A 9,996-nucleotide genomic window follows, 5' to 3' on the forward strand; every position below is an offset into this window, starting at 1 on the left:
GGCACTATGACAAATTCAAGAGTGATTTTTGTTTTCTCCAAATTGCGATTTAGATGAGCATAGGTTCTTGAACCAATATCACTGAGAAACTTCATGCTTACAAGCAAATGATTTTAAAAAAGAAAATAATAAGAAAAATAATTTTTACTTCCTACTTTTTTTAAGACACGTGAAAAAATTTTTATGGTGTTACCGCAAATCAAAGTTTGAAAGACAAATTTGAGTAACGTCAGGGCCTAATTATCGCATGAACAGAAGAGCACTTGTCTGTATTTTGTTGAAGGGGGGCAGCAATTGTAGAGGCCCCCAAACATTGATATTTAGAAACTTTCTATAAGAAATTTTTATTTTAGTTTTACACTTTATTCATGTTTGTGCCCTGTTAATTCATTAAACTTTTACAGTATTCTAATTTTTACCTAAACGAGTAATTAAGGACGCATATGTAACAACTTTGTTGTTTGTTGCTGTGAAAAAGTAGCTATAATCTACAATGTATTTCCATTCAAATAAAAATCTAAGACAGAATTTAAAATTGCTTAAAAATTTTTTTTAACAAAACCAATGACTGATTGTTCCGGCGAACAAGCATTTTTTTTTTTTTTGAGTGTTTAAAACACCACACAAATCTTTTCTCCTGCAGAAAAAATTAAGCATATCAGCTTTAATATGTCATGAGGCTAACTTGACAGCAAAACTAGAATTTGAAGATGTATTAATATTATTATTTGCATTAATATTTTGTATAATATAATATTTGAATTTGTTTAAATTTCTTGCTTGCATTTTTTGTAGTGAGGTTCTAAATATGAAGTATTAGATGTAATTATTTTAGTAAACAAATTAGAAAGAATAAAATATGGCTATCCCAAGTTAATAATTTTTTGTATATACCCGTTTTTAATTTGATTATTATTGATTTTGGTGGTGTTTTAAATATGTAGTTATGTCTAATAATAAAATTATACCTACCTTAGATAAAGAATAACTAGAAACATAATTTTAATTCTTCATTTGATTACATAAAGTATTTTGATTTTATTTTTTAAAAAATAAATGAATAAACTTTTTTAAGTTTTGTCTTTTTATATTACCCACATTTTTTTCAGAATACCTAATAATTAATTAACGAGAACCTACTTTAGCATCTAAACGTCAAAATGGCTACGTTTAGACACTCAAAAAAGTTCTTGTTTATAGAACTGAAACTAGAGATTGTCAATTTAGGTACTTTCATTTGTGCTTCATTCAAGTTGTTTTTTTCCTTTAGTCTATATAGCACAAAGCATTACCCTTTCCTTTGTAGGATACCTAATAAATTTTTGCTATTAAAAATATTGCTTATAAATTTTAAAATGTTCTTGTCCTGACACATTTTTGAGATTTTTGTTGCTGTTTATATTTTTTAAATAAATATATATTATATAAATTGAAAATATTGACACTTTCTAAGATTTTGCAAAATTCACCAAAAGTGAAATTAACATTAAGGAGATCGAATTTTCAACTGCTCCCTTGACTTAACTATTAGGACCATGTGTTTCAAATCGAGGCCTTTTCCTCATATATTTTCCTCATAGAGGCTTTTCCTCATATTTCCTCATTTTACTGTTGATGAAATTCGTTGCTTCGAAGAAGGAACGATAGTTATTTCGTCACTTTAACGAAATGTTCACTAGGATTATATATATATATATATATATATATATATATATATATATATATATATATATATTTGTAATTAAAAAACTAGTAAAAAATGCTTTAGTTACACTTTTAAAAGGAATAAAAATTAATAACAATGTTGATTGGCACTTGAAACTTATTTATACTTAACGATAACTTACGATGAGTAAAATTTCATAAACATTCATACTTGGGAGCAAAAACACTCGGATGCATTAAATCATGTTAATAAAAAAGGAATGTAGTTCATTGTCAGCCATTTTAATTTTTGCACGCTAAAATTTTAAATAAATATTAATGAAACTCTTGTTCATCTTTACATGGTATGAATAAATTTTGAGTTTGCTCCTGGTTAAATGAGCTATTCTCATTTTATCTTATAAGTCTAGAAGACAAGCTTTAAAAGTATGCAATCAAATGTATTTCATATATAATATATTAATTAATGAGATAAATCTTATCGAGTAGCAGAAAAAATGTTTTTAATAAATGCTTTTATATTTTTTCTATCTTAAATTTAAAAAAAAATTCAAATGTAGTTCATAAAAAATATTCAATATTTTCTTGTCTTTTACAGTGCGTAATTTTTTTAATTATTGAACAATTTCTGCTCCAAAATACTATACTAATTATTTTCTAGAGTAATCTCTATTTTGGGATATTTTTTTAACAAAACTTATAAGAAAGATTGTCATCAATAAATTTATATTGTAGAAAAACTTATGATTTTAAAATACTTTACATTCTTTTAATAATCAACAAAAATAAAAGAATTCATATTTATTTTTGAAAATAATAAATACTATTTTAAAGTTTTACAATCTTAAGGATCGAAATACTTTGCTTAATTACTGATAATTTATTTATTATCATTACTTTATAATTATTATTTAGCTAAATTATTTTGTCCAATTTCAATATTATATGCGTCGTTTATTTGTAAATAATTGCAGTGTTTATATTTAGATTATTTCCATTGAAATTTAAATGTATATCATACGATTCTAAAAGAAAACGCTTTAGAACGAACCTATTTTAAAATAAAGCTTGTATGAATGTGCCAATAAAATTATAATTTATTTATTTGTCTGCTTTCTGCCATGATATAACATATTTTTATTTGTCTCGTATCCGTTTCCTTATTAAAATGTATCATTTCTTTTTTTTACAAATATACGATTAAATCTAATATTTGATTACATATTAGAAAATAATAAATTATATTTAAATAAGGTTTATTCTTTTGATATTTAAAACAGTTATGATGAACCAAGACTTAAAATTGAAAGGAAAAAAATTTCTTTTTAAATCATTTTCTATTATGAAATACACATAATATTGCTTCATGAAAAGCATCAAACAGTCCTACATGTTCATTTTATTGAGTTATAAAGTAATAAATAACATTGATATATTCTCATAAAAAGCTATTGAATTAACTAAAGCAAAAATATTTTACATCGCTCAAAAGATTGAACTATTTATCATAGTTTTCTCTTAATACAAATCTGAATACCGCGTTATCTTATAGTTCGCTGGAAGACGTCACAAATGGACTGAAAGGCCTTGACTCTCGGTGGCTATGGTCCAACCCCCTACTAACCAGGCTATACCAGCCCAATTATTAGTTTATTTTATAACCTGTCATCGAACAGCTGACAAAATTTGAGTTTCTGACTACTAATGTTCAACACTGCGTAGCCTTTTAATTTTGAATCCAATCCAGCAGACGAAGCAACTGCATCGAGTATTGGGGAAATTTTGACTTCCAGGACTACTTTTTGATGGAACTAACCCGCATTTGAGTTACAATGGAGAGGAAAACCGCGAAAGTCAGATTCGTCTACCACTGAGGACATTTTACGTCAGCACTGTGCAGGGCCCGATTAACCTCTGAAAATAGGGGAAGCATAATAGGATTTTGGGGCCCCCCAAACTTGAGCAAAAGAAACTTTTGATCGCCCATAAACAATACATTTTAAAGAGAGAAGAACCATGTGAAAACTATTAGAACCTTAGAAAGGAATACAGAGATCTTATGCAATCATGTTGGACCCTTCTTTACATGCTTTATAGTAACAAAAACATGAGAGAGTAGCTAGCACATATGTTAACAAAATTTAAATATTTCACTAAATTAAATTATAATATTACTTGTTGTTATACGAAAGGTTCTTAGCAAGATTAGTCTCTTTTTTACGCCAATTTGTTTACTAGCGGTAAAACAACACAAAATTCTAATTCAGCATAAATTATTGTTACTGCACCAGAAAAATCATACCAAATAATTTTCAAACATGAAACAAAAATATTTTTTGTACTAATAGATATTTAAAAGTCTTATGTGCTTAGTTCAACAATAAAAAACAGAGTAAAATTAAATTGAGCACACATGATAGAGAAAAAAGATTTTAAAAAAATAAGAAGAAAGCTCATAGGTTACCATTACATAGGTTTTTTTCTCGCTTTCAAATTCGCAAAATCTTCAGTAATATCTGCTAATTGTAGCCTATTTGTAATATCACTCTCTATTGCTAAAAGCGCTAAACCACTTAATTTATTATTTGAACGAGTTGATCTCAACCGATTTTTTATTCTTTTCAATGCAGAAAATGAACGTTCACTAGTGCAGTTAGTTATTGGAATTGAGAGCATTATTCTCAAAGCTGTCTCCACATTTGGAAAAGTATGTCCAATATCCAATGTTTTTATCATTTTTAACTTTTCAACAAGCATCCCATTTTTTTTCCCGAGAGTTTTTGCTGGGGTCATTTTTTTCTTCTTATTTCCTTTATTATTATTTTTTGTTGCAAAAAATAAGAAATTGGGTCCTTAATTTCAGTCATTTGGGGGCCCCCCTAGAATTTTACAGGAGAAGCACTTGCTTCCTGTGCCTTTTCGGTAATCAGGCCCTGGCACTGTGGTTGGAGCGAGCCGTGTGTGGAATTCGTATCGACCAGCGATCACTAGGATTCGAACATTTGACGCGCTGACAGGACCATTTTAAATTAAAGCTTTAACGAATTTCTTTTTTTTTTCAAAATTCCTATCTGTTCGAAAGTTTAAGTGTTGTTTTTTTTCTTCTTTAAATAATAATTATTTATCTATTGTTGTAGAAAAGTTTATCTTTCTCGCAATTTTCATTCTATAAGTTAAGTCAAATTACTCTTAATTTATTATGCATTCCCAAGAACAATTTTTCTTCAAGTACTTTTCATTATTTATGCGTCTTTTAATTATTATGAAGCTCAGCAATTATGAAAATAAATATCAATATCATATTATCAACAAATTATGAAAAAAACTAGCATTTATAAAATATTGCATTAGTATTTCATATCGCTCCTTTCAAAACAAATCAAAATAATTAAATTCTTTTATTAAAAAAATGCTTTCCAAATTACCATTTTTGACGCTTATAAAAGTTCTTTTAAGTTAATTTCGAAGAAAACCATAATTTAGCTTATTTTACTCATCTTCAGCTAATTTATATACACCAAAAATAAATTTAAAAATAGACTAGACTGGAAATCTTAATCATTAAGCTGCCACATAGATTATTTTTTCCACAATATACTAATATAATTTTTAAGTATACTTTAATTTAGGTTTTCCTTCAAATTAAAGACATTCGCTTTTAAATTGGCCAGTATTTAATAAAAGAAATCTTAGAATTATATCCAGTTAGCTGAGAATTAAACCTTGTTAAGAAATTAAAATAATTCTGCTGCTTAAAAATTACTCGAAGCAAAAAAACTAACTATTGATCAAGGATACCATTTTTTTAAAAAAAATAAATACTTAAGAGAAATTATGCTTTTTTATTATTGCTTCTTGATTTTTTTGAGTTATGAGAAGTAAATGCATATTAGTGCAACGTAAAAAAAGGGGGGAATAGAATTATTGCCATGTTTTTTAAAAGACATAAAAAAATTCTTGAACTACAATTTTATTTAGATGTTCTAATATAATCTCTCCCACTAACTTCAAAAAAGCTATCTATATAAAAAAGATAATTGTCAAAAAAATTTGCTTGAAAAAAGTTAAAATAATTTTTCAAGTATAGCATAATTCGCATGATATTGTTATATATCAAGAAAATGCTCAATATGCCTTATTTTGTTAAACAGCATTTTTAGAATTATCATCTTCAAAAAATGGCTTTTTCTAACTTTCTTTTCTTTATACTAAAATAAGGTATATTGCAAATTATCAAATAAGGTATATAACATATTATAATACAAATTATTTTATAGCTGTAGCTGTTAATTAGTATTTTCAACAAATAGTTTTAATAAGTTTTTTCAGAAATTGTGAAGAAACGTTTTTATATTTCGCCGAAAGTAGACAAGAGTATATCATTGATGCTTTGAATGACATTCAATGACATTGAACCGTGCCAATGATTTCATTAAACCTAGAATTCAAATGTGCTTGGATGAAACATTTTATTGCTTGAAACAGAAACAACTAGCAAACTTATTTCTATATTTTGTTGAAAACGACAGGAAAGAAGAGAAAAAGCAGTGAAAAGCCTCTTAACCATCATACTATTCATACCTTTAATCATATACCTTGAGTAATTTTAAGCAAAAAAATATAAAAAAAATTAAGGATGTAAAATATAAACTCTATCAAAATAATGTCTAGAATAAAGTTTGGATCAATGAATAAAAGACAGAGATGTTAACTTGTTCAAAATAATTGACTTTTGTAACTATTCATTCCTGGGGAGAGGTGTTATTCCATTGTAACACTTTTGAAATTTCAATGGTAGATGGAATTATTTAATATTAAAAATTTCTTTCTTTGCAGCAGTCAAAAAATAAATTTGAAAAAAATTAAATAAAATAAAATTTACTTCATTGATTTTTTAGAAAGTTATTACTTATTATATATAACTAAATTTTCAATCTAAGTGTCATAACTTTTATCTTACGTAAAGCTTATATTAATATCACTTAAGTATTTTAATTAATATACTGTTTTACTAAATGAATAATCCCAAGAAACTGAAGGGGAAAGATAAAAACTTCATTAACTTCAAAAAATATAAAGATGTAAACAAAAGTCATCTTGTTTCGAGCGCACAAAAATTCACGTACAGGGTATCTGCTATATTTTAGATTTTCAAATTCATGACTTTTCATGATTTTCCATGACTAATTCCAAGAATTTTTCATGACTTAATGAAGTTACTATTTTCTCCGACAAAAACGCAACAATAAATTTAAAAAAGCATTATAATTACATTAATTGAAATAATAGGTATAACCAAAACTGTTATACTCTGCATCTTCATATTTATAGATTTTAAATTTAAAAAACAGAGTAAAGAAAGAGTTAAAACAATAAAATAGCTGAAAAAAATACAAAAGCAAATAATTTTTTTTCTGCAGAATTATATTCTAAAGATACTTTTCTTGTTCATCAGAAAGGAAAGAAGAACACCTGATTTTTCTGTTCTCATTTCGGAATAAAAGAAATTCGTCAATGGCTGGTTCGCTTCAACTAGAACTTTAAATTCATAAAATTAAAAATAAATAAATAAAAAAAATTCTTAAATCACAGGAGAGGTGAGACTTTAAAAGATAATTCGCTCTAGAAATGATGTTTTTTCTTTCATTTTTTGAAAGAACTCCATAATTTTTAAAGAACATGATAAAATCATTTTATATTCTAATAAAATATGACTGATTATTTGAAACAAAAAAAGTTGAACAAAAAAAATTTAAAGAAAACTGAAAAACCTAACTAGAAAAACCGTGGTAGCCATGAGTGAAACGCAGAATGAATATCTTGACAGTGCAACCATGGTTATACCGGACAAACCAAACAGGTTTTAAAATTTAGACTAAAGGAACACAGTAGATAAATCTGTTATCAAGAATGCAAAAAATCATCTTTTGCTGCACATTCCAGGAATCTTGGGGATATATTCAATTTCCATGAAGCTAAATTCTTATCACCTCTGTCACATCAGCTCCTCTTGGTGCCTGGAAATCTAAATTCACTTGTTAACAACATGAGTTCCTCTCTCTCTCTTCATAGCACATCGAAATGCATTTTGCCCTGATCTGTCTCCCTCTGCCACTGAGGTTTTCCAAGTTTTGTTTCTTACATTTATTTAATTTTTTAAATTCTAATTCACTCTCAGGTACTGCAGTTTTTCCGGTTAGTTTTTTTTTTTTTTTTTTTTTTTTATTTTCTATGGCAACTTCACATTTTCTGTTTTAAATCACTTTTGTTCTCTTCATTCACATTTGGCGAGTCCTTAGAACGGACATTTATTCTTGATCGCCGAAAAGATTTTGACTTTTATTGCCATCTACATATTTTTTCAAGCTTATGAAATTTTTAACATCAAGTATACTTACTGTGTTACATTAGGGTTTTGATCATTATTTTGATTAGAATCTTATGCTCGTTGAAGCAATCATCTGTGTATTTTAACAGGGTTCGTGCAGTCCTTAAAACATTAAGAAACCCTTGGCATCCATATTGTAATTATGAAATCATTTTTAACTTCAAAATTAAAATTCCAAAACTCAAGATTTTTAAGCAGATCTTTGGAATTATTAAAACTGATTGCTGAATGTTGTGGTGAATATAAAAGTAATTACATATATTTTACCTTCTTAGTATTGCTGTCACCATTACAGTTTCTTAAGGACTTAAGGAACTCTGTTTAAAAGAAGATTAGTTTATTATACATTTATAAACAGTGATGGTAAGAATCATAAAGTAAGTTTATAATAAAAAGAGATGAGGAATTAAGCAAAAAGATTATAGTAACGATAGTTGGTAATAAATCTAGCAGATCATAACTGAAGAACATGTTGAGCGACATTTTACGGAGAAGTTACGTAAATATGTTTCAGAACATATCGAAACATGAAGACACTATTTGCAAATTATCTTAATCGAAACAAAGTCACATATTTGGCAGATATTTTCACATATTTTTTTTTAAAAAATGAATCATGCAATATTTTTAAACATGCATATTTCAATCTTTTTAAAATGCCAATTAACATTCAATAATTTCTTCATTTATAGGAAAAAGAAATATCGTGATGAACATTGTGAATGTGCATTAAAGTTCAAATTTCTTCTCCATATACTTTAAATTTTTTCGTGAACTTTTCCATGATTTGTCTTACAACTCTTTATATAATTAAAATAATTAATGTAAATTTGGTTTTAGTGTAAAATCTTTAAATTTAAAAAAATTAAAAACTTAAAAAATGCAAATAATGTCATATAAAAAGGCAATTAAAATTCTAAAATTTTAGAAAATCACAAATAGTTTATTAATAGACTCAAAAATTATTTTCAAAGGAGATGAAAATGAAAACAATCTATGCTTTTTGGGCAGAAAACTGTTAGTTGCATAGATGATTGAAAAGGCTTCAGTTTTTATTTCATTCATTTTTATTGACTCCACTTTTTTGCTTAGCATTAAAGAAACACTAAATATTTCTTTCTTGTCAATCACACAGTTTATGGTTATCTTCAAGTAAGGTATGGGGATACCACTTGGCCTCTTTTCGGGAAACTAAACCAAATATATACAGCTTTCTAGAATCCTAATTTTCAATCCAATTTTTCAAAATTTTGTCTACCCCCCCCCCCCTATTTTGTAACCTAATTAATAATTAGCACTAATTAATGAACGTTTGAAGTGAAGAACCATTAAGATTGACACTTAATTAGTAAAAATATATTCGTGAATATCTTTTTTTGTACTGCACCAAACAGATATAAAGGTATTTCTGAAGGTTTTTAAGATGGTCTTGTGTGGAATTTTCATGTATTTCTGAATGACCTATATAGAAAATGGATATCCTATGAGGAAGATAAGCATGGTATGTGAAGAAGAATTAGACTGTTCCATCTTTCTAGGATTTTTTTTTTTCAATTTTGAACTTGCATACCCAGTTTTATTAAGACATTTGGTCTAAATAAATGTCTTGCAAAATTTCATCAGTTTGAAAAATATTAAGTAACAGCTAAATACATTTAAATGTTTAAAAATATTTAATTTTTTTGTATATTTTTTTACTTTCCCAAAAGTTTCAGCAAATGTATTAAATTTTAATATTAATGTTTATCATTCTTTAAAAAAATAATTTTCTTTTTAAGTTTCGTGTGTTTCTTTTCTTCTTTCGTTTAATAACTCAGCCAGCTTAGGATGATACCCCACTCAAAGAAGAAGTCAATTGCTGATCAATTGACAAGAAAAGTCAATTGCTGATATTTATTATCATGAGTGAGTCGTAAATTATTATTATTTGCCAATTCCATAGG

Source organism: Parasteatoda tepidariorum, chromosome 11, assembly GCF_982258835.1.
Source record: "Parasteatoda tepidariorum strain Cologne lab strain chromosome 11, Ptep-v5.0, whole genome shotgun sequence".
Classification (NCBI taxonomy): Eukaryota; Metazoa; Arthropoda; class Arachnida; order Araneae; family Theridiidae; genus Parasteatoda; species Parasteatoda tepidariorum.